This window comes from Pleurodeles waltl, chromosome 5, assembly GCF_031143425.1.
Source record: "Pleurodeles waltl isolate 20211129_DDA chromosome 5, aPleWal1.hap1.20221129, whole genome shotgun sequence".
Taxonomy (NCBI): domain Eukaryota; kingdom Metazoa; phylum Chordata; class Amphibia; order Caudata; family Salamandridae; genus Pleurodeles; species Pleurodeles waltl.
This window is the reverse complement of record NC_090444.1, coordinates 151,867,825-151,894,548: the sequence shown is the minus strand read 5'-3', so window position 1 is coordinate 151,894,548 and position 26,724 is coordinate 151,867,825. Positions and strand designations below refer to the sequence as shown.

Genomic DNA, 26,724 nt, shown 5'->3' with positions numbered 1-26,724 from the left:
TGGTCCAGTAGCTATTAACCTCCAGGTACCTAGGACTTAAGACCTGCATGTGCTGAAAGCAAAACACAATATGAGGCATGAAAGATCATATCGTAAGTAGTAAAGACTTGTACTTGTGCACGGAGCAGGTATGGATGTTCTGAAAGATTTGACTTCTGCAATGTGTTTTGAAACTCTCTCCTTAGAGAGGATGTTTTGGATAGGCAGGAATCTGCGGCCTGAGGAAAATGTTTCATCAGGCTATGTCAGGTAGTGGAAAGGAATTTGGAGTATTTTCAGAAGTTCTACTGTTAAAATAAAATAATGCTTTTTATCAAGTGTGTGTTGGAGATCTCCCCTTCTACCTTCTCAGTAGTGTGAGCCCGTGTGTGAAAATTTACTGTCAAAAGAAATGGCTGTAGCAAAAGGACTGAAACTGCTGGAGGAAACTGTTTTGTCATACTTTGAGCCCTTGCGCTAGTTATCCCGAGGGCTCAAACCTTAGTGAGACTCGACGCAACCCCACAATCTTTACAAAATCTGAGTTTCCATTTTCTTCCAGCTCCAGCTCCTGTGGAGGCCCACCCAAATTCACTTTGCTGGGCAACCTGTGAGGAGTTAAAAGTTACAGTGTAACATCTGTATCTATAGTAAACGTGGAAGTAGCCACTTGCTTCCTTGCAGTCTGTTGGAGCTTGTTAAAGTGGCTGTGTTGCAGTTGGGCAGTCAATGGCAGCAGCATTAATGTCATGGGCTTTAGAGTTCTTGACAGGACAGATGCCGTCTATGAGAAACCAAATTATGGAGCAGTCACATATGAAACATAAGTAGACTAAGTCAGAGGAGTTCTTGAAGCACCTAAAGAGAAATAAGGGCAGACCCTCTTTAAAGACAATGTCACTGACTAAGACACTGCAGAAATTGGTCTCGGTCATGAAATAATTTAAAACTCATGAATTTGTTTTTAAATAGTTGCTTTCCGAGCCAGATCCTCAGAATGAGGCCAGTTATAACAAGGGCAGTTTTCTGAAACAGCAGATTTAGAGAAAACCAAATTGTGACATTTTATCCAGTTGGTGCAGGAGGAGCACTCCTCACATTCCTTTAAGAACAGAGGTGCTTTTAGGGGCATCATTTGGGCCACAGATTAGTCATCTCTGCTTGTCTTTAACAGTTTCTGAACAGAAAGTCCAGAAAATATCACAGCCCTTCATTTAATGATGGAGAAAAATGGTGTACAAGCATTCTTTAAGGGGATCGGCTGCATAACTTTTTTTTCTGGCCCAAGTTTTCACAAGCCCTAAATAAGGTCATCTGAGGCAGATTCAACCATTCAAATTTGCTCTCCCCAGCCCAAAGGAAGAGGTCGTGCAGCAAGGAATGGGAAATGTTGCCAGGAAAACATTTTCAGAAAGTTGGGACTTAAAATAGTACTTAACTGAAGTACAACAGCAGAGAGTTCCAAAGGGCTGCCCAGTAGAAATGAGCTAGGGCAGACTATAGGGGCAGTGGGGTGCTCCGCACATTCACCTCTCTGGCTGAGATTTGGGCAGTTCTCAAGCACGTGAATGGGCAACTAAATAAATGATTGCCTATCCACACCAAGGATACGGCCCATTAAACTTTCTTTTCAGCTTTGATGTCAAGGAAGCACATGCAGTAGTCCCTTTAAGAACTGTTTATAACTACATTAAAGTACTGAGTTATAAGGTGCATACAGTAGTATCATTATTACTATTTACAGATTTCAAACTATAAGTAGTGGATTGAGTAGGTCCTGTAGGATTACACATTATTCATTTTAAGTATTTCAGTGACGAAAAATACACTGAAAGTTAATCATTATGAAGTACTAAAATCGAAGTTGTTTATCATGATGAGCTCCTCAAATACCCTGTAAATTATGAACCAACTTGCAAAAGAATGTAGGTCGTCAGTTAAGAAACCAAATAGATCTCTATCTTTTCCAACTAACCACTTAGGGGACACATTAGGTTGTAGTACGTTTTGAAACAATATGTATGTCAAATTATCTCATTTTAAAGTACAGGATTAAATATGGTTTCACTGAGAATTCTTACCCAATTATGTAATTTTGCATGATATTTATTACAGGGAGTGAAGAATTATTAGGCAAGTTGTATTTTTGAGGATTAATTTTATTATTGAACAACAACCATGTTCTCAATGAACCCAAAAAACTCATTAATATCAAAACTGAATATTTTTGGAAGTAGTTTTTAGTTTGTTTTTAGTTTTAGCTATGTTAGGGGGATATCTGTGTGTGCAGGTGACTATCACTGTGCATAATTATTAGGCAACTTAACAAAAAATATATACCCATTTCAATTATTTTTCATTACCAGTGAAACCAATATAACATCTCAACATTCACAAATATACATTTCTGACATTCAAAAACAAAACAAAAACAAATCAGTGACCAATATAGCCACCTTTCTTTGCAAGGACACTCAAAAGCCTGCCATCCATGGATTCTGTCAGTGTTTTGATCTGTTCACCATCAACATTGCGTGCAGCAGCAACCACAGCCTCCCAGACACTGTTCAGAGAGGTGTACTGTTTCCCCTCCTTGTAAATCTCACATTTGATGATGGACCACAGGTTCTCAATGGGGTTCAGATCAGGTGAACAAGGAGGCCATGTCATTAGATTTCCTTCTTTTATACCCTTTCTTGCCAGCCACGCTGTGGAGTACTTGGACGCGTGTGATGGAGCATTGTCCTGCATGAAAATCATGTTTTTCTTGAAGGATGCAGACTTCTTCCTGTACCACTGCTTGAAGAAGGTGTCTTCCAGGAACTGGCAGTAGGACTGGGAGTTGAGCTTGACTCCATCCTCAACCCGAAAAGGCCCCACAAGCTCATCTTTGATGATACCAGCCCAAACCAGTACTCCACCTCCACCTTGCTGGCGTCTGAGTCGGACTGGAGCTCTCTGCCCTTTACCAATCCAGCCACGGGCCCATCCATCTGGCCCATCAAGACTCACTCTCATTTCATCAGTCCATAAAACCTTAGAAAAATCAGTCTTGAGATATTTCTTGGCCCAGTCTTGACTTTTCAGCTTGTGTGTCTTGTTCAGTGGTGGTCGTCTTTCAGCCTTTCTTACCTTGGCCATGTCTCTGAGTATTGCACACCTTGTGCTTTTGGGCACTCCAGTGATGTTGCAGCTCTGAAATATGGCCAAACTGGTGGCAAGTGGCATCGTGGCAGCTGCACGCTTGACTTTTCTCAGTTCATGGGCAGTTATTTTGCGCCTTGGTTTTTCCACACGCTTCGTGACCCTGTTGACTATTTTGAATGAAACGCTTGATTGTTCGATGATCACGCTTCAGAAGCTTTGCAATTTTAAGAGTGCTGCATCCCTCTGCAAGATATCTCACTATTTTTGACTTTTCTGAGCCTGTCAAGTCCTTCTTTTGACCCATTTTGCCAAAGGAAAGGAAGTTGCCTAATAATTATGCACACCTGATATAGGGTGTTGATGTCATTAGACCACACCCCTTCTCATTACAGGGATGCACATCACCTAATATGCTTAATTGGTAGTAGGCTTTCGAGCCTATACAGCTTGGAGTAAGACAACATGCATAAAGAGGATGATGTGGTCAAAATACTCATTTGCCTAATAATTCTGCACTCCCTGTATAGTCCTAGTTCTATCCAGAGGACGAGGGTGGTCTCGCCATTGGCCACGGTCGCTGTGTGGCGAGGACAAGACCACCGCATCCTGGTACCGGCACTCGGGGGAGGCACTAGCGCTCTTACACCCCCTCCACCCCCCCCCCCCCCCCAATCCCCTCGAGGGCCTTTGCACTCCCTCCCATGGGCAGGGATGGAAGAGGAATGCAAAAGCATTTCTCTTCCGATGATGCACTGGGGACGGGAGAGGCATCAAAGGAAAGGAAAGGCGTTTCCTTTCCTTTGATGTCTCTCTGAGCATTTCTGAAGCAGAAATGCCCACTAGACACCAGGGAGTTTTTTTTAATTTATTAACCAGTATGGGCATGGTTATGCCCCCACCCAACTGAAGGGGGTAACAGTCTTTCAGCTCTCCCCCCGCACACTAAAACATCTTATCCCACGACAAGCAAGAGGACATTTGATTATTTTGGGTTTTGGTTTCACATTTGGGCCATGAGAGCTTGTCTAACCCTCAAAATCGTCCCACTTGGAATGGTGAGGACTGCACTTTTTTAGACTTTGGGACTCTGCCATCTAGAAAAATCTACGAGACCTAGACACCTCTGAAAAACTAACCACCTGGGTGAGTCCAAGGTGGTGAGCTTCACATGCACCCTGCACCATTTTCGTACCCACAATGCCCTGCAAACCTCCAACTTAGCTTGAAATCACAAAGTTTTTCCAACATTTTTGATATGGAACTTTCCAGAATCTGCAGGAATCCACAAAATTCCTATCACCCAGCATTGGCGCATCTATACCAATAAAAATTCTGCCCCACTTGTCAGCATACAAACTTTTTTTTTCTTTTCTCCAATCTGCCCTTTTAGACCCGCTTTTGTTCCCCCTCATTTGTAACATATTTTTGGCTCTTCCCTATCACAGGCACTTGGCCCACCTACACAAGTGAGGTATCATTTTTACCAGAAGACTGAGGGCAACGTTAAGTGGAAGGAAATTTGTCCCAGAAATGTGGGAAAAAATGACATTTTTTTTTAGCTAAATGAGGTTTGCTAAGGATTCTGGCTAAGACAACTAGGGGATCCAAGCAATTCACATCTCCCTGGACTCTCTCTGGTGTCTAGTTTTCAGAAATGTTTGGGTTTGATAAGTTTCCCCTAGATGGCTGCTGAGCCCAGGACCAAAAACGCAGGCCCCTCACCTCCCTCCTCTTCCCCCCTCCACCCTTTTCCCGGCAAAAACAGGTAGTTTTGTATTTGATAATTTTGATGTGTCCACAGTGTTTTGGGGCATTTCCCGTCGCGGGCACTAGGCCTACCCACACAAGTGAGGTACCATTTTTAATCTGGAGAATTGGGGGAATGCTGGGTGGAGAGAAATTTGTGGCTCCGTTCAGATTCCAGAACTTTCTGTCACCAAAATGTGAGGAAAAAGATTTTTTTTGTTTTTTTTGCCAAATTGAGGTTTGCAAAGGATTCTGGGTAAGAGAACCTGGTAAAAGCAGCCCCACAAGTCACCCCATTCTGAATTCTCCTAGGTGTCTAGTTTTCAAAAATGTATAGGTTTGCTAGGTTTCCCTAGGTGCTGGCCGAGCTAGAGGCCAAAATCCATAGCTAGGCACTTTGCAATTTTTTTTTCAGTTTTCTTTGCAAAAATGCGTTTTGTCCATGTTGTGTTTTGGGGCATTTCTTGTCACGGGCATTAGGCCTACCCACGCAAGTGAGGTACCATTTTCATCGGAAGACTTGGAGGAACACAGAATAGCAGAACAATTGTTATTGACCCTTGTCTTCCTCTACATTTTTTCCTTTCAAATGTAAGACAGTGTGTAAAAAAAGACGTTGATTTGAGAAATGCCCTGTAATTCACATGCGAGTATGGGACCCCGGAATTCAGAGATGTGCAAATAACCACTGCTTCTCAACACCTCATCTTGTGCCCATTTCAAAAATACAAGTGTTTCCTTGATACCTATTTTTCACTCTTTATATTTCACCAAATGAATTGCTGTATACACAGTTTACAATGAAAACCCATTATAAGGTGCAGTACCATCTGCCCGGGATCCAGCATTGGTTTCACACCTATTTCTGTCACTAACAGGAAGGAGACAAAGCACACAAAAAATTAGTAGAAAATGGGTCATGTCCCAGTAAAATGCCAACATTGTTTTGAAAAAAAAAAAAAAAGTGGTTTTCGGATTGCTTGTTTACTTATGGATGAAATAAATATTTACTACACTTACTGAAGCAGAGTTGATGCTGTACAACGTTAAAAGACAGAAGTATATAAACTGAATGAGAAATGCTTAATTGTTGAACATTATAATTTTCTGCTAATTCCGAAGTATACTGCAGCATATTGAATTCAATGTAGTTTTGTGGTGAAGCCATATTAGCTTTTATTGGGACGCAGGACATTAGCTTAGCCCTTTGGCTTGCAGGTCTGTGCCCTCGTCACCTACTAACTTTTTACCTACTTAGAGTGCTCTGTTTTAGTCTATTTTCTTATTTCTTATTTCTTTTAACATGGCTGCCATTGTTTATAGTTATAAAAATGTTTTGATTTGAGTTATCAGTGTCACTCTGAAGGCATCACTATCGGCATCATAATCAAACAATGTACGTAGAAATACACATCATGTCTCTTTCTCGCTTACGTGTGACAGGACCATAATGTACACTTGTTGGGGATTGGTTATATAATTGCCACCACAAGTCTGCCTCCTTATCAATTGTTTGGGAACATACCTGCATCAGGGGTTCTACATGATCTGTATAAATACAATCTCAGACAGACAAGGTTATAAGAGGGATTCCTCCAGATGCCGTCTACACTGCACGTCACCTTGATGCAGAAATCAGCCTTTGTCTCACTGCGGAGTGTGACCCAGAGACTTTATTCCAAGGTAACAAGGGCTGGGGGCCATTCTCATTGACATGGTACTGGTAGATTAGGTTTAACACTCCTAGCTCTCATTAGGTTGGAGAGTAGGTTCTCTATGGTAGGGATTTTGCATTTCATGTTTATTACAAGATGGTGGGGGTCTTTGTATTCATGACTCATCTTCACAGTTATGCTCCTTTTATTGATTGTTATCCTAATCATTGCAGCTCATGCATTTACCGTAGATTGCAGTCTTTTCAATAAATCTATGGAAAACTCTCCTACATCTCATTCATTGCCTGTGTGTGACTGAGACTTATTGCTAACGAGAGAAAAGTGTAACTTCCGTTCCATCACGACTCCCCTGAGATGTCGCAATCTAGAGTCCATGCATAAAAGCTACCAGAAATCACTTTTTACTCTTTGGGTTTTTGGTGAGGTACTGCTTGTGCGCCGGGAGGGTTGGGCCAACAGTTGCTTAGTCGTCTACAGACAAAAGTGCTGTCATCCCTAAACCAGCAGTCTCGCCTAGTAGTGAGAGCCCAACTATGACATGGCCACCAACAATGGTATTTCTGCACTAATTTACAGGTATCCTGAGCATCTTTGTCACACACACACAAGGTACCCTAAGTACCAATAGATGGAGCTGAATAGGGAATGCCTAACTATACCGCAGGTTGTTCAAGCTTGAACTCTTTAAAAGGACTGCTCCCCATTTGGTGTTCCTTCTCAGTTCCCATTATTCAACATGGCTAAAGCTACAGACATTTCAGAAAATGTCAGGCACGCATTAGCACAACATCTAATAGCCCATGGATTAACAGATGAGGGCAGGATGTAATTTATAGTGGAAGTTCATGAAACTTACCAAACATTCTATTCCTGGGTCACCTTTCATGAGGAAGATGAGACAACATATACATTTCACACATACAAAATAGCAAAAGTACTGCAGCGGTACCGAGTATATCAGTATCTAGAGATACACAATGCCTATCAAGAACATCAAAAAATTCAATCAAAATCAAAAAATCAAAATTGGTTCAATGGTGGCCTATCGCATGTAATACAACCCACAAGATGAGGTCCCTTAAGTAATGATGGACCAACGTGGCCCATTCTCACAGTGTGCTTGACATGCGTAATGGTTCCCTCAGTGGACGACTGCACTGCACGGGGCACAGTCTTCGCTGCAATTTAAACTACCACGCATGGTACCCAGATGCTTGCCAACTTGCAGAGAGTGTTAAAAACAAATTTAAAATGAGCACAGGGACACTCCAGCCCTAGATTTGGGGTTGAAACTGATGCTTAACTTTGATACAGTCTCCTTGATAATACTGAGTAACATTAAAGGGAAAGCGGTAGTGCTGGCCATATGCCACCGGCTCCAGGAGATTCGACATTTCGGAACAGGAACGTCAACTACCAAAAATTATTTCCAACACCTATACTAGTACAGGTCAGGACAGTTTGGGAGTCAAGCCAAAAAGCCTGAAATTCAGAGTACCACCCTTAACGACAGTACTAAGCAAACACAAGAGGGTTTTAAACAAATAAATAAATCAAAATAAAGACAGACGAAGGAAGAGAGCAGACTTTCCGCACCCGGAGAACTCTGAAAGGAGATATAATCTCAGAAATAGACAAATGTTGAAGGCTCCTGACAGATATAGATTCATATCCCTCTCGTTCCTTTCAGGACACACCAGATGGACGTAGCGAGAGAGTGGGCCGGTCAGAGCAACGTCCCGACTACATGAAACAGAAGAAAGACTTACAACGGTCTTCAGACAAGAAAGACGACAAGTCCCCACAACAAAAGCCACAATTCAAAAAGAAAAAGGCGTCATTACATGCCAGAAAACTTGTGAAAACTGCTGAGAAACAAGATGTGGTGAGTGACCCTGCTGGATAGCACGGCAGAAGTCACAGTAGGTCGCCAGAGTCCGAAAGATCCTCTGGATGCAAAAGCAACAAACAACTTTCTTGCAGTCGAAACTGTGGATAGGCACGTTCTCCAACCCAATAGGGTTTATGACTTAAATATCCAGATTGAGAGAGGCAGAGCACGCTATTAGCGTTAATGTTTTTGGGAAGAACATAATTGTGATATCCTATTGGCAGAGAGGCTGGCCACCCAAACATGTCCATAAGCTTCCACATTGGGGAATATGTAATTTTGCCTTCTTTCTCTGATCTTGTTGTGTGTAAGGAAATGCCTCCTTGGCATGGTTACCCCCCTGACTTTTTGCCTTTGCTGATGCTAAGTTTTGATTTAAAAGTGTGCTGAGGCCTGCTAACCAGGCCCCAGCACCAGTGTTCTTTCCCTAACCTGTACTTTTTGTTTTCACAATTGGCACACCCTGGCATCCAGGTAAGTCCCTTGTAACTGGTACCAAGGGCCCTGATGCCAGGGAAGGTCTCTAAGGGCTGCAGCATGTCTTATGCCACCCTGGGGACCCCTCACTCAGCACAGACACACTGCTTGCCAGCTTGTGTGTGCTAGTGGGAATAAAAAGACTAAGTCGACATGGCCCTCCCCTCAGGGTGCCATGCCAACCTCACACTGCCTATAGGTATAGGTAAGTCACCCCTCTAGCAGGCCTTACAGCCCTAAGGCAGGGTGCACTATACCATAGGTGAGGGCATAAGTGCATGAGCACTATGCCCCTACAGTGCCTAAGCAAAACCTTAGACATTGTAAGTGCAGGGTAGCCATAAGAGTATATGGTCTGGGAGTCTGTCATGCACGAACTCCACAGCACCATAATGGCTACACTGAAAACTGTGAAGTTTGGTATCAAACTTCTCAGCACAATAAATGCACACTGATGCCAGTGTACATTTTATTGTAACATACACCCCAGAGGGCACCTTAGAGGTGCCTCCTGAAACCTTAACAGACTATCCGTGTAGGCTGACTAGTTTTAGCAGCCTGCCACACACCGGACATGTTGCTGGCCACATGGGGAGAGTGCCTTTGTCACTCTGTGGCTAGTAACAAAGCCTGTACTGGGTGGAGGTGCTTCACACCCCCTCCTGCAGGAACTGTAACACCTGGTGGTGAGCCTCAAAGGCTCACCCCCCCTTTGTTACAGCACCCCAGGGCACTCCAGCTAGTGGAGTTGCCCGCCCCCTCCGGCCACGGCCCCACTTTTGGCGGCAAGGCCGGAGGAGATAATGAGAAAAACAAGGAGGAGTCACTGGCCAGTCAGGACAGCCCCTAAGGTGTCCTGAGCTGAGGTGACTAACTTTTAGAAATCCTCCAACTTGCAGATGGAGGATTCCCCCAATAGGATTAGGGATGTGCCCCCCCCTCCCCTCAGGGAGGAGGCACAAAGAGGGTGTAGCCACCCTCAGGGCTAGTAGCCATTGGCTACTAACCCCCCAGACCTAAACACACCCCTAAATTCAGTATTTAGGGGTTCCCCAGAACCTAGGAACTCAGATTCCTGCAACCTAAGAAGAAGAGGACTGCTGACCTGAAAACCTGCAGAGAAGACGGAGACACCAACTGCTTTGGCCCCAGCTCTACCGGCCTGTCTCCCCCCCTTCTAAAGACACTGCTCCAGCGACGCGTTCCCAGGGTCCAGCAACCTCTGAAGCCTCAGGACTACCCTGCATCTAGAAAGACCACGAACTCCAGAGGACAGCGGCTCTGTTCACCAAAGACTGCAACTTTACAACAAAGAAGCAACTTTGAAACAACACACGTTTCCCGCCGGAAGCGGGCGACTTTGCACTCTGCACCGACGCCCCCGGCTCGACTTGTGGAGAACAAATACCACAGGGAGGACTCCCCGGCGACAACGAGACCGTGAGTAGCCAGAGTTGACCCCCCTGAGCCCCCACAGCGACGCCTGCAGAGGGAATCCCGAGGCTCCCCCTGACCGCGACTGCCTGCTTCAAAGACCCGACGCCTGGTAAAGACACTGCACCCGCAGCCCCCAGGACCTGAAGGATCCGACCTCCAGTGCAGGAGCGACCCCCAGGTGGCCCTCTCCCTTGCCCAGGTGGTGGCTACCCCGAGGACCCCCCCCCCCCCTTGCCTGCATCGCTGAAGAGACCCCTTGGTCTCCCATTGCTTTCTGTTACAAACCCGACACTTGTTTGCACACTGCACCCGACCGCCCCCGTGCCGCTGAGGGTGTACTTTCTGTGTGGACTTGTGTCCCCCCCCCGGTGCCCTACAAAACCCCCCTGGTCTTCCCTCCGAAGTCGCGGGTACTTACCTGCTGGCAGACTGGAACCAGGGCACCCCCCCCCCCTTCTCCATTGAAGCCTATGCGTTTTGGGCACCACTTTGACCTCTGCACCTGACCGGCCCTGAGCTGCTGGTGTGGTAACTTTGGGGTTGCTCTGAACCCCCAACGGTGGGCTACCTTGGACCCAAACTTGAACCTCGTAGGTGGTTTACGTACCTGCAAAAACTAACAAACACTTACCTCCCCCAGGAACTGTTGAAAACTGCAGTGTCTAGTTTTAAAATAGCTATATGTCATTTATGTGAACACTGTATATGCTATTTTGCTAATTCAAAGTTCCTAAAGTACCTACCTGAAATACCTTTCATTTGAAGTATTACTTGTAAATCTTGAACCTGTGGTTTTTAAAATAAACTAAGAAAATATATTTTTTCTATACAAAAACCTATTGGCCTGGAATTGTCTCAGAGTGTGTGTTCCTCATTTATTGCCTGTGTATGTACAACAAATGCTTAACACTACTCCTCTGATAAGCCTACTGCTTGACCACACTACCACAAAATAGAGCATTAGAATTCTCTTCTTGCCACTATCTTACCTCTAAGGGGAACCCTTGGACTCTGTGCATACTATTCCTTACTTTGAAATAGTGCATACAGAGCCAACTTCCTACATTGTGGAAGCGGTGAAAGAAGCCTACGCTTTTGACTGGGCTTTGGTGCAGGCACCTGCGCTATACCGCAACCATGTAGGGTGGGATAAGGACTCCTTCCTCCCTCCCTCACCCCCCCACCATGTAATACCGATTAGGTCTACATGCCAACCTCAGCCCCAATATCCTGTTAAACACAAGGCTAAAGCTCCAGTGAGAGAGATCCTCACTCAGCTCGCGTACCAGAGAGTAATAGATCCTTGTGACTCCGCAATGAATAACCCGTTATTACCTTTTGCAAAACCAGACCATTCATATCGAATAGTCTTAGACTGCAGACCCTTAAAACTATGCACGTACATACGCAATACAAAAAAAACACAGTCCCGCACTTATCCAACGCACTGTTTTACACACTGATGTTAATATTTCCAACGTTTTTTTCGGCCAAAAAACGTATTGCCTGAAACTCGGACATGAGTGCATTCTCATTTGGCTCACAAAAAAGTTTGTCGTTTGCCCCAAGGCTTTAAGAATAGTCCAGGGCAGTCTGCACGTGTAACATCAATATTGCATGATACTGACCCAGGGGCGTTATCCTACGTGGATGACATCTCTCTTACAGGTGACGACCTCAACATTCATCTTGCCAGGTCGATCGGATCCTTTTAGCATTCACAGCCCTTGGCTACAAATTCAATTTTAGGAAAACTAAAATACCCTCTTTCAGTGTATTGTTCCTGGGATATGAGCTGTCTAATGAGGGCAAGAGTCTGTGGCCCCACACTTTTTAGAAAAATGTGCTCACCTTCAACCACCAAACACTATTAAGAAACTGCAGTCTTTACTTGGTTTCTTTAACTTTGGCATAACCTATATCCTAGACTATGCACAACGCATCAAGCCACTCTGATTTAATTCGCCCAGATTTCTAAAGCAGACACTGGACAGTTGAACACACACACACACACATCCTTATAGGGATTTACAAACCCCCCCCCCCCCACCCCACCCACACACCATCAAAACAAATGCTGGTGACATTAGGCTCACCTATGTCATCTTTAATGAAGGTGACATAGTACCCATAGCAATAAATCACATTTATATTCCAACGCAGAACAACACTTTGCACCCACAGAAAAAAAATCTGACTGCTGTACAGTTGGCTCTCATCAAGGAGAGGCCTCTTGCCCAAGGGAAACGCATTATTGACGTTACCCCAGTGCCGGCCTTAGAGGCTGTCACCAAAGTAAACATTCCTAACACTAAAACATTACATCCATGTTGGATTCAATGGGCACCCTCCCTGACTGCCACTGAAGTTGATTACATCTTTGACCCAAAACTTCAAACACAAGAATTTCTCCAATATGAACATGAGTACCCTGTACATCTTAACATCTTGCCACTTAAACTGTCATTTACACTGGTGGTTCAGCACAACCAGCTGTAGGTACAAAACACCAATACTCAGCCGCTTGCGCAGTCATGAAAGGAGTGATGAAGGATGGTGTATTTCACCATCGGAATACCTACACGCAGACCCTAGGGGATTGCACAGCACAGTTGGCTAACCTTAAAGCTTGTATCTTGGCACTGGAACACACGGACCCAGAACAGCTCACATTGATTGTATGCGATTCGTATTATTGTGGCCAGTCCTACACTGATTATCTTAATCACTGGCAGAGGAACGGGTTCAGAGACTCAAAGGGGAACACTGGCTGATCTTAAGGATAAGCTACCAGATGCTCATGTAGTAGAAACATTGGGCAACCAACGTACAGGAATACACATTATTGGAAACACTTTGGCTGATGGAGCAGTCAAATCAGCAGTAGCTACAGCTTCTGTTGCTGCAGTGACTCGTTCTAGCACAAGATTGGATAATGAGATTCACGCTGTCATGAAAGCTTTGGCTGAAGGCAAGCCTCTACCAAAAGCATACCCGACTAAATATTCCTACCATATCAGTGCACAAAATCTTGCCTTTGCAATAATTCCTGGGGTTGGAGATTGAGTGATCCCAAACCAAGACCAGAGCTTAGATCTTATCAAAACGGCGCATGGGGGTGTTGCATCTGCTCACGCTGGTGTCGGGCCACAATATCACTCTTACGAAAGGCTTCTGGTGGCCAGGTCTATCCAAACAGGCCAAGCAACAGATCCTTTGCTGTGACATTTGCCATCAAATAAAGGGCTCAAACATAAAACGCCCACCACAGATTCCCTCTTAGTGTGCAATAGGCAACAACAATGTGTGTACCTGAATCACTGTGGTCCCTTACAACCGGATGGTGCATACAAATACATCTTAAATCACTATTGATTCTTGTTCTAGATTTCTGTGGGTGTGGCCACTGCGGTCAGCGGACACTTGAACTGTTATAAAAAATTTAAAAAAAGACTTGCTGGTCTTTATCGGAACATATGCGGATGCAGCATTCCACTCAGACCAGGGATCTGCTTTTGCCTCTAGGGCATTCAGGGACACAATGAGGACGATGGGTGTTGAGCTCCATACTCTTCTCCTTATCCTGAGGGTAATTCTGTTGTGGAGAGGAGGAATCATGACATAAAGCAGTCCTTAACAGCTAGAGTACTAGGCTCAGGCCGCATTTTGCCTCATCGCCTTTATGAGGTCCAGAGTGCACTGAATAATCTGCCAAGGGGATCCTTGGGAGGATGGACTACTCATCAGGTCTTCTTTGAGATCGTATGTACATCCCAGAACTAGATGGCCCTGGTTTGATGGCAGCAGATACACCTTTTGACATAAATGAATGTCTCACTGGGTTACAGAAGCTTCAGCATTTACATGATAATTAATCAAGCAGTGCTGCCACATTAGGAATAAGGGATTTGCCAACAACTTCTACAGGCTGGATTCCTAAAGTTGGGGGGGGGGGGGGGGAAATCTGGTTCGCGAGAAGATTGCTGTGAAGAAAGAATTCAGCCCATCTTACAGAGCACTGGTTCCAGTCCTGGGAATACAAGGCACAAGAACTGTCATTCTACCACCACTGCCAGGTTCCAAAGGGAAGAGATTTGTCTCAATCAACAACACCAAATTGCATTATGTGGAAAATCCTGACAGTAGACACAGAGGTCCCTTAGGTAGTCCCCAGCCCCCTCTCGCTACCCAACAGGACATACCTCTTCAAAGAAGAAATATACCAGCATGTACAACGATGCTACAAATGCCTCAAGCATGGGGAGGGCCGATAACAAGCTTCTACAGATTCCCGTTTCCATTTCACCAACAAGAATTGACCAAGATGTAGCTGTCTTCTACTCCAAGGCAACGCAAACTGATAACACTGTCTACTATGAACCTCCACGTGAAATGGATCCCTCCACCAGTAATGCACCAGCTCCTGTGTTTGCAGAGACTGATTCTGGTGACTTCAGCCTGAATGACTTTTCTTCAACTTCATCTGCACCTGAAACTGAAATTGTTTCAAAGACACGTAAGCTGTACATATGGCTTAAAAATAGCGATTTGGTTTATCCATGGAATTATCTGTGGATGCTACTGAGATTGCTTGCCTTTCTGTTATGGATTGGTTTTGTGAATGTTTCCTATCTCTCGATAAATGGTCATTATCTTCCTGAATGCTCTTCTGTCGAGCCAGTGGATGAAGTTCTAACACCAATTCTCTCCTCAAATAAATTTCGAAGAGACTTGTTCCTTTTGAACAACTCAGTAGTACCAATTCCAGATGGGACTGTTTGGGATAAAGCTCCTTTTGATATTTACGGGGCTTCTGAGGTTATCCAAATTCCATATGTATTCAAAATTTCAATGACTGATGTAATTACACTTGGTGTTGTTTCTGATGACTGGGGTATTAAAAACAGTGGATTCTATGCTTACTGACCTGCAGGATTACACTGTATTTGAAAGGGATGATGGATATATGAACAGCGAATTATGGTTATATGTTCTGCTAGAATTACTGGAGACATTACTATCTGCACCGAGCAACTAGATATGGATCAGTATTTAATTACACACAGTGGGAACACTGTTCAACTCCACCTGTGGGGGTGCCCCAAAACATATGTAGACACATTTCCATACTTTTCTGGACATGACACTACAAATGCAGTCATATTTCAAATGACCACCTTCTAGAATGAGGAAACTTTGCTGACACCAAATGAATATATTCAGATTCCTTTGTTTCCCAACTTGCTGTTGAAGGTTATGAATACTGGAAGAGCACTATTGATTTGAAAAGTGTATAGGGAAAACGAGATTGGGAAATTCAGGGAGGGAAGCTTTATTTAGAGCATGTCTTATTCCAGTGCAAATGATATTCTTAAACAGTTCAACAAGCATCCTGCCTAGGGTTAGCAAAAATAAAAGAAATGAATGCGCCCAGTACCACCACAATAGCCAAATTCACCAATTGGCAAAAATTCCTAAATATCACTGAGAAAGAAATGAATGCTTGGGTTCAGGATGGTGCTTATAATTCCACACTTTCAAGTCTCGGCGGGTGGTTATTGTGGCCAACAGACACAAATGGGGGTCAGGCATGTTTTGTAAATTCCTCAGGGGGTTTCAAGATTAGCCAGCTGGACCCTCGCTATGTCTCGGGTCAACACTCTGGGATAGTTACCACATACAGTGTGGGTAAACTGTGCCAACAATGGCTACCACTAACACCTTAGCAGCAGTAAAGGAACACATTAGTCTCCTATCAGGAGAAATAGACTTGCAGGATTTCTTTGAAGGTCCCAGAAAAACAACCTCTAAATGATTACTGTATGCCACATACAGTGAAATAGGGAAGCTTTCTTAAATGGAAGCAGCTGCACGTTTAAGGCAGATAGATAAGGAAAATATGGAAAAGGTTTTAGCTGTTGTTGATAATGGCATGCATACAATGTCCAATAAAATATAAACACACTTAATAATATTGTGTCTTCTGCAACAGATATCATTCAAAATGACATGTCCCTCTTATATCATGGACAAAGTCAACTCCGTTCCATCATGCAGTTGGGTTGGATGTTACAGATTCTGATAAATGGCCGCATCCCATGGAAGTGCACTAACAGTAGTGACTTGTTTACTGCGTTTAATATGTCCAGGAAGCAACAGATACTGGCTAACAAGGAAGCAAGTTACACCATGTTTAACACAGAAAAGTTAGAAAAGCTGCCTTTTACTGTAGGGGAAAGTCCATCAACAGTATGCTTTCTGAAGGGTACTCCTGTCCCTTTGATTTGTCCAGCATTTCGTATACTTTCAAATGGAAATTATGTGGTCAGAGCTGATGCGGAATGGGACCAGGAATTGCCTACGCATTTTCAGTCTATCAAATTGTAACTTGTTGTGGGGACAGGTTCTATTCCGCCCAGACAAGAGATAAAAGTAGCAGAAATGTGACCGCATATTGATACTACTAACGTAAGTTATGACACGCTGAGCAGGCTAAAGGCGCCACTGTTCCAAAAACAAGTGGCGTTGACATCGGCCAGAAATACGTATGCTCTACAGATAGCAAGATAATCTGCTGAGATACAATCCCTATTAAATACCAACTTCCCCAAGCACTTTGGAGAGCTGGGCTTCAGTATATTCAATGCCTCGAGCACAACTGGGATTGTACATTTCTTTAAGACTGCTGTGTCTGGATTAGTTTCCATCTTTCAGGATGTCTTCGAAGTCAATCCATCAGCTATCCATGCCCACTTCTCAAGTGTGTTTGGCGACTTTCCTGTGACTTTGGCACGGATTGGTGGGATTCTGCTGCTGCTGTTGTTCCTAATACACTGTGGTTGGGCCTTCTCAGTCAAGCGGAGTGATGGAGCTACTACCGCCACCACCAACAACTATGCCATGGACACATGGTACAGTTCTTTGGTGCTCTGTTGCTGGAGGAATTGGAGCATGACTGGTTGCTGTCCTTTCGACCATTCCTGTGGTGCATGCAACCAGTCTTTCATTGCACCTGTTGCGTCTTCAAGTGTCTCCCATCGGTGTGTTTTGTTATTCCACCAGTGCCTCCTGTGGACAAGGAACTGCTGATGTTCCCAATGAAGGTTCATTCACAGTGGTGCCCCATGAGGCGGAGGCTGATTTGCGAGGCCACCAATGAGCCACCCCTTGTGAACTATTGGGCTCAACCAGGCACTATGGATGATGCTGCCTATGTGGGTGATTCTGCGTTTGAGGCTTCTGCACACTTCTGCTCTTTGGATCGGTCTGTGATTGATCTGACATCTGAAGAAGTGGAGTCATTCCTGGATGCGCTCCCATTCGATGACTTCGGAGAAATTCTCCAAGATCACGACTACTGTTCAATAATTTGACCATTGGCCTTACTAAAAGTTTCAAAATTATGCCAAATCGCCTTAATTAATTAATTACATTCACATTTGGCCTCCTGTGCCGGTCATGGTCGACATCTTCTGTCTTTGAATGTTCTTAGCAAAGTTTGAATTAGATTTTAGTGCGATTTTTTAGCCCAAAGCATTTCAACTTGGACTCATGCACCCTCAATGGCATGTTAGCATCCTTGTTATGGCAATGGGGAGGGTGTGGTGAATCTATATCAGTTTTTGTTGGGAAGCAGGAGTTTAGCCGAGCCCTTTGGCTTGCAGGCCTGTGCCCCCATCATCTAGTGACTTTTCACCTACTTAGAGTGCTCCGTTTTAGTCCATTTATTTTATTATTTCTTTTAAGATGGCTGCCATTGTTTATAGTTATAAAAATGTTTTGATTTACATTATCAGTGCCACTCTGAAGGCATCACTATCAGCATCATAATCAAGTGATCTACGTAGGCATTCACATCATGTCCCTTTCTCACATGTGACGGGAACATAATGTACACTTGTTGGGGACTGGTTATATAATTGCCGCCATTAGTTACCTCCTTATCAATTGTTTGGGAACATATGTGCGTCAGGGGTCCTACATGATCTGTATAAATACATCTCAGACAGTCTCACTTATCAGAGTGATTCCTACAGCTGCCATCTACACTGCTCGCCACCTTGCTGTAGAAATCAGTCATTGTCTCACCACAGAGTCTGACCCAGAGACCTCATTCTAAGGTAACAAGGGTTCTCATGGACATGGTACTGGCAGATAAGGTTTATCACACCTAGCTCTCATTAGGTTTCATGTTTATTACAAGATGGGGGGAGGGGCGTTTTGTATGCACAACTCATCTTCACAATTATGCTTCTTTTGTTTGTTATCCTAATCATTGCAGCTCATGCATTTACAATAGATTGCAGTCTTTTCAATAAATTTATTGAAATCTCTCCTGCATCTCATTCATTGCCTGTGTGTGACAGAATTATTGCTAACGAGAGAAAACAGTGACTTCAGGTCCAACACTACTCCCCTGAGATGTTGCAATCTAAAGTCCCTGCGTAATGGTGACAGAAATCACTTTTACTGATTGGGTTTTTGGTGAGGTACTGCTTGTGAGCCGGGAGGGTTGGGCTGACAGTTGCGACTTGTTGTAGGAGTGGCTTAGTCGCCTACAAACAAAAGTGCGCTCATCCCTAAACCATCAGTCTCACCTAGAAGCGAGAGTACAACTCAGTCAGTCTACTGAAAAGGCGGAGTTCATATAGCAGGAATTGTTGCAGCCGATGCTTGGTGGCATTGCACTCACAGGTGAAACGTCCAGACGGAATGAGAGGCGAGTGTGGGAATTTGCACAAAGTCTCTATGAAAATTTTATAATTCTACATTATATTTAACTTTAGGAGTATTATTACTTTCACTGTGTTTAGAACTAATGGGACTCTACCGATGATGTGGAACGATTCAAGCATGTAACTATACAAAACATTAAACGCTGGAGAATCTGCCTAATTATGTTCTAAAGATCCATAATGTAAAATAAGAAGTCTCTGGCTATTATCAAAAAACTAGAAAACAGCATTAACAATGGCAGTGAAGGAAAGACTACATCATACCTTGGAGAATGATCTACACTGATAAACCAGGCGGTTTTAAAATTAGTTTGTGTCAGCAATAATGATGCCTGAATAAAATCCCCCAAAACAAAGGATCTACTTGCATTAGAACATGATCGACATGGAGAATGTTACAGCCAAATGGAATAGCTTCTGCAATTAACTTACCAAATGTCTTCTGAAGTCAAACAAGAACGCCAACAGCTATTAAAGAGCAGTCTTCCTAATCTCTCTAATCAATTATTCTTTTGAAGACGTTTTGCATTGATACCTGCGCAGTTAGTTTCAAAGGTGCATGTTGAAAAGACAGAAAGAACTTTGCTTGATCAAGAACCAAGCAACTGAGCTGGTAAATATTTGGCAGCCAATTCAAAGCTGCTTCTTGCCACAAGGTAGCCGAGTCAATTTGAACTGAGCCAAGGAATTCTCTCAATGGTACTAGGGAATAAATAGTGATCATCACTTTATGTAGCCAAAACATCAGGTCTAAACCTGTGACACTACACTTGGAGAAACGTGTGTTCTCCTGATCTCTAACAATTTCCATTATCAAAGTTACGCTCCTGCAAGTGTCTCCTATTAAGCCATGTATAATACATTCTCTAGCGTATCCACTTCTTAAGGAGTCTAAACTATTTCATTGAGGATTAAAAATGTAGCAGAGGGACTTAACTAGCAATCTCTTAAATGTGGGAATAAAGATCCAAATGAAGCAAGAGACAGGAGTGTGTTACATGCAAAGGATGTGACACACACGGGTCACAAAGTATTGGTTATCTAAAGTGCTAGGGTTACAGGTTATTTTGAAGTTTCCGAAATAAGATTGCCAAAAAAAAAAGAAAAAAAAAACAAAAAAAGCCCTGGCACAGGATCCGATACCCATACACTTTCTATCTAAGAAAGAAAAGTTTCTTACATGTAACTCCTGTTCTCAAGGGTGAATTTCCATGATAAGTCATAAGCACTGAATAGTCCTGCCTGAGTGTGAGCGTGCACAGGGGGGGGGGGAGAAGCAGGGGGGGGACGAGTGTTGAGCAGTTCTTTAATACATCTTAAGTGGAGATTTTTCGCCTTTAATAAGGAAGGCCGGTAAAGACAGTTGGAGACAGATAATGCAGCCTATATATACAATGGCAAAATTCTTCATCATGAAGTCAAAAAAGGGTACATACATACAGTGAGCATAATTTAGGATGTTTTGGAAACAGTATAAATCTCCTTCACAAACCGTTCTTTATGACCAAAACGAGGGAGGGCAGAGCAGATAGACTCATAGGCTACAAGTCATTATATAGTTAAAATAGAAACTGTGCCTTTAAGAAACCAGAGGCCACCAATAATTCCATTGTGCTCATCTGGGGGCAGTTGATTCAGTTCTTTTTGAAGGCGATATGGGGCATATATAAATTGCAAGGATACCTCTGTCCATTCCACCGGGGAGGAGGGAGGGTTGGAATTTCTCCTCTGAGAAAACAGGGTTTACAGGTAAGAAACTATTCCTTCTCTCGTAGGGGATTTCCATGTATAGTCATAAGAACTAAATAGAGTAGCAAGCCCAATCCCACAAATCACAGTGGAGAAGAAAGAGGGTTACTTAGACAGTTTAAGCAAACAGATTTCTGAGGGAAGCCTGCCCTACTTGAGCATCTGCTCTACCATCAAAGTCCAGGAAGTAGTGTTTGATGAAAATATGTACTGATTTCCTGGTAATTGGTTTGCAAATTTTTGGAATCAGGATATTGCGCAGTAAAGCAGACGTAGCTTCTCCCCCTTCCCCCCACCTCCCCCTAATAGAGTGTGCCTTCGGTTTAGCTGCTAGTGGTTTATGAGCTTTTTGGTAGCACAACCATATACATGAAACTATTCATCTGGACATGGGATTGTTTAGAGGTGGCTAAACAAGTGTGGACCGGACTAGAGTTAAATAATTGGTCCGTTCAATGGATCTCTTGTGGAGATAAAATTTCAGAACCCTCTTAACATCCAGTGAATGGAGAGATCTTTCCTCTGGAGTAGAGGGTTTCTGAAATAATGTAGGCAATGAAATAGTCTGGTTTACATGGAAGTCTGACACTACCTATGGAAGGAATTTTGGGTGAGTTCTCATAACCACTTTGCAAGAATGAAAGACAGTGTATCGCTAACCCAGCAAGCTGATGTTATCACTACCAGGAAAGCTGCCTTCCACATAAGATGTTGTAGGGAAGCTTTATGCATGGGTTCAAAGGGATCCTGCATAGGGGAGAAAGCAGTATACGGAGTTCTCAGGGAGGTGAGGGATGCCTAATAGGAGTGGAAAATCTTCAACCCCTCTAAGAAATCCTTTGACATGGATTTGGAAAAAAAAGGCTTGTGATGACATTTCCTGTAGGCAGTAAGAGCTGCCAGATGAACCTTTATGGAAAAGAATTGCAAGCCAGATTTAGCCAAGTGTAGAAGGTATGGTAGAGTCACATCCTCTTGGCAAGTAGTCAGGTCTACGTTCTTAGAGGAACACCAGATGCAAAACCCCTTTCATTTGAAAGCATAAGCGGAGCAAGTGGAAGGTCGCTTAGCCTACCTGAGGATCTCCATGCAGTCTTTTGGCAAGTTCAAGTGTCCAAACTGCACTAGCTTAGGAGCCATGCTGCCAAATTCAAAGAGGAGAGATTGGGGATTACCATCTGTCATCCGAATATCTTTAGGTCTGGCCTTCATGGCAGCTTGAGATGTAGATGCTGTAACAGGAAGGAGGTCCGGGAACCCCCACTGCAGTGGCCACTCTAGAGCAATTAGGATCATCTTAGCTTTGGCATGGAACAGCTTGAACAGGAATGCTGGGATCAGGGGAGTCAGTGGAAAGGCGTAAAGAAATGTGCCGGACCAGCTAATCGGTAGGTTATTCCCCAGCATCTCTGAATGGTTATACCCGGAGGTGAAGTTGCAGCATTTTCTGTTTTCTGCTGTGGTGAACAGGTCGATAGAAGGTGTGTCCCACAAGCAGAAGATACTTTGAAAGTCTTTTTCGTGCAAGACCCACTCATGATTTCCATCGAAAGCTCTGTCTGGGAGGTGAGCTGCCATTACCCTCAGGTTCCTGGCCAGCAGCCATTTCCAAACTGTCTGAGCCTCTAGAGACAAGGTTCTGGACCTGGTGCTCTCTTGCTCTTTCAGGTAGTACATGGTGCTAGTACGGTTTGTCTGAACAAGCAGGGTGTTGGTGGTGAATGATGGCTCAAAAGGCCTTGAGCACCAGATGAACTGTGCAGCGCTCGAGGAGACTGATATGGTAGGTCATCTCGCTCTGAGACCATGAACCTTGAAACTGGTGGTGATCCATGTGGGCTCCTCATCCGAGCAGTCATGCATGCATCACAATAGTTTGAGAAGAGACCTGTTGGTGCAACTGCATTCCTTGGAGGAGATTGCTTGGAGAACACAACCACTTGAGGGATCGTATTGCATATAAGGAGTGTGATCCTGTACTCCCAGCTGCTGGTTAACTGTTCCCACTGGTCCTCTAGACACTCATGGAAAGGTTGCATGTGGAGGTGAGCACTGGGAGTGAGAAAGATACAGGAGACCATCAAGCCGAGAACAGGAGACTGCTCTTGCTGCTGGATGAGGCACCCTCCTGAGAGGCTGACGTTTCTGAAGGATTGATATGCGTCGGTCCTCCGAAGGGAACACTTGTGTGAATAGTGTCTTTGGAGGCCCCCAAGTAATGCAACTTCTGGACAGGTGTTGATGTGGACTTGAAGTGGATGTGAAGGCTGAACCGATGACTGAGCTGGCAAGTCCAATTAAAATGCAGTTGGGCTTCATGAAAAGTGGATGCCTTTATGAGCCAGTCGTCTAGATAGGGGTAGATGAAGATTCAGTGTGTTCTTAGATGGGTTGCCACCACAGCCATGCACTTGGAGAATGTTCTGGGGGCTGAATTGAGGCCAAATGATAGTACTGTGTAATGGCAAACATTGTTCCCCACAAGGAACTTGAGAAATTTCTGATGCTTCCAGACAATGGGACTGTGGAAGTATGCATTGTGAAGGTCGACGGAGCAAAGCCAATCACCCTGATGCAGTTGGGGAAACATCTGATGTAAAGCCAGCGTCTAGCTGCTTTCTGAATCCACTTGCTGATAAACTTTGAGATCAAGAATGGGTCTGAATTAGTGTTGGTCTTTCGATACTAGGAAATACCTGGAGTAAATGCACTGTCCACCGCTGACTTTGGGAGTGGCTTCCACCACCTTCTTTTGCAACAGGATGTTGACTTCCGTCCTGAGTAAGTCAAGATGGGAAGTGGACAGCTTTGAGGGAATGGACAGTGGTGGGGTGGTAAACCCGAGAGAACCCGTTCTTCACAATATACAGAACAAAGGGGTCTGTTGTGATGTGCTGCCACTCTTCCAAGCAATGTCCAATGCTTCCCCCTAATGGAGTGTATAACTAAAGAGGGGGACGGGAGGACTCATGGTTTTGTGGTTGATATTGGTTTACCACTTTGGGTGGGCTGTTGGGCCGAGCGTCCTCTTGTCTGCTTGTGCTGTGGTTGGTAGGATCTCTGATTGTTGAGATCTACTCAAAAGTTAATGAGGGGGTTTGACCCCTCTGTGAGTAACAGACGCTGGTAGGGTTGGAATGATTTACGCAGCTCCCTGGGTTTTTCCAGACCCACAGCTTTTAATGTGTCCATTTCAGTTTTCATTCTTGCCATCCTGTTAGCATGGCTGACAAATAGTGTGGAACCTGAGAATGGCAAATTCTGGATGCAGTGTTGTGCTTCCGGTTTTAGAGATGTTAGCCGGAGCCAAGCATGCCTCCACAAGGTCACGCAGTAACAGTAGCCATGTGCGTCAAGAAGGGAATAATCCGCAGCTGCACTTATAATTTGGTTTGAGGCCACTGCACCCTTGATGGCTATCTCCAGGAAGTTTTCCCTTTTGTTCTTTGGCAGGTGCTCAGCGAAATGCTGGACTGAATCCCAAAGTGCTCGGTCATACCTGCCTAAGAGGGCCAAAGCATTGGCTGCCTTCATTGAAGTGGCTGCTGTACTGCAGACTTTGCGGCTTGCTGAGTCCAATATTTTACTCTCATTATCTGGAGGTGAACAGGATGATTGAGGGGTGGAATGGACTTTTCTTGCAGCCAAACTCACTACAGAATCGGGAGAAGAACCAGCACGAAAAAATAATGGATCCTGAGTAAGAGGTCAGTATTTTGAAGCCTACATATGGCAGGCTTAGCCATGGCTGCAGTTAGGATAAATCCATGGCCAGTTCGAGGAGACACAGAACCACTGGAAGCAACGGCCTTGAAGCTGTACACTAATGTAGCATCTTGAAGATTACCAATGTGGACAGTGTGGGTACCAACATCATATATTAAGTTTTGCAGCCCCTCCAAATAGCACTGCTTGAAAGGTAGTAACGTCATCAACTGGAAAGACATAAGACAGTGGAGAGTCAAAAATTGGTGAATAGTCCCTAGTGGAAGAAGAGGAATAATCAGTATAGCGTTGATGGGAGTGTGACCTTGACCTACAATAAGAACCATGATGGCGATGGGCATGTCATGACGTAGAAGAACACCCCAGTGTGCGATGACCAAGAGAGCGGTGGCACGATTGGGAGCATGTTTGAGGCATGGAAGCTGGAGTACCTTTAGGTCCTGGAGGAGGCGGAAGAGGAAAAGGCGCTGATGGCAGATGAAATACCAGTGGTAGAGGTGGACGGGTCCGAGGAGGCGAAGCAGGTGAAGGAAGTGAAGATGGGAAATTCGAGAGGATGGTAACACAAGCAGAGAAGGTGACGACTCAGATGAAGAATAGATTCTTCTTTTTTTCCCTCTCCCTCCCCTACCTTTTGTGTCGACGTATAGCCCTTGACAATGACAGTCCACGCCGTATTGACAGCAAACTGGCACTTCGACAATGAGACACTGACATTATATGGCGTTAATGGATCGGCGGCATATAATCCTTCGAGGACAGCTGATGTGTCGACGACGAAAGAGCCCCTAACAGCTAACAAGTTGACACTGTACCTTGCCTCAACATCGATCCTCTCAACCGGGGCCGATGTCTATTCTGGCCTGAAATACACTTCTCAGATCTTCCACGTCCACTGAAACCTGAGGGAAGAGCCCTGGTAGAAGGCTGAACTTCTCCTCGCTCTGAAGTCCCACTGGCAGGCTGAGTTTGCTGTCGACATCTCCCTTGAAGGCAAATCATCTCTCCATCATGCAGAGTGCACCTGGAAAACTTTCTGCAGATGTCACAGGTGTCAGGAAGATGAGAAGGTAGGCAGATGACCTCAATGTGGGTCTGTTTTGGCCTTTTTCCTGCCACAGCACGGCCACTTAGAAAACTGAGGAATGCTGTCAAATACAATGCCTTTGTTTGATGTAAAAAATAAAATAAAAAATAAAAAAAATAAAAACAGGAAAGGTTAAAAGACGTGGACTAAAGGTGTTATCACCATTTTCTGACAAAATGTTTTTGAGAAAAAACAAAAAACAAAGGCTAAGCTCAAATGCTTCAGGGTCCTGGCAACAGGAGCCAGAAAAACGTAATGAAGCAACTGCCACAAGCTGAGCATGATGGGATACTGGTGATCTCTGGGTTCTTAAAACGCACAGCTTCTATTTTAGCCATATAATGACACCCTATGAATTTACTCTGCCCTGCTCTCCCTCATTGCTGTCATAGGAGCAATTGTTGTGAAGGAGATTTATACAGTTTCCAGGACATCCTAAATTATGCTTGTTATATGTATTGGTCCTTTTTTGGCTTCATGAAAGAATTTGGGCATTGTAGCCTAGATGTATAGGCTGCATATTCTGTCTCTTTAAGTGTATTTACAGGCCTTCCTGAAGAAAGGTGAAATATCTTCCCTTAAGAACTGCTCCGGGTCCCCGCACGTGGGCAGGACTATTTAGTGCTAATTACTACACATGGAAATCCCTTAGGAGGGAACAGTAGTTTTTAGTTACTAACCTGTCCTGCAAGATGATTTTTTGCCACAGTGCTAAAAGGCTCAGATTAAGGACAGAGAATGGCAGAGTAGCAAACCAATAACCTTCAGTTTCAATGTATGAGAATAAATTCTACATAAACTATGGTTGTTCCTTTTAACCATGGAGGCCCAAAGCTTGGTTTTAACCTCCCAAATCGGCTATGGCACTTTACAGGGAGTCCAAGGCCCAGCGTGTCATTCCCAAGTCTTGCCTGCTGCAGTGAGCTATAGAAGGAATCATTTATTGGCATAAACTGGTGACAGTTCCCCAGGACCTGACTAATTAGTTTGAGGAACGTATATGTGGTTATTGCTATCAGTTGCAAAGATCAATCTGGAAAACACACTTACAGTACAATGAACACATAGGAACAA

General features: G+C 44.2%; 1 protein-coding gene across 3 annotated transcripts in view; it reads right to left on the bottom strand.

Annotated features, from left to right (window-relative positions):
- The window catches only part of WDR26 (WD repeat domain 26), a 569,671-nt gene that overhangs the window by 370,153 nt on the left and 172,794 nt on the right, over positions 1-26,724 (bottom strand). The gene's annotated exons all lie outside the window — the stretch shown is intronic.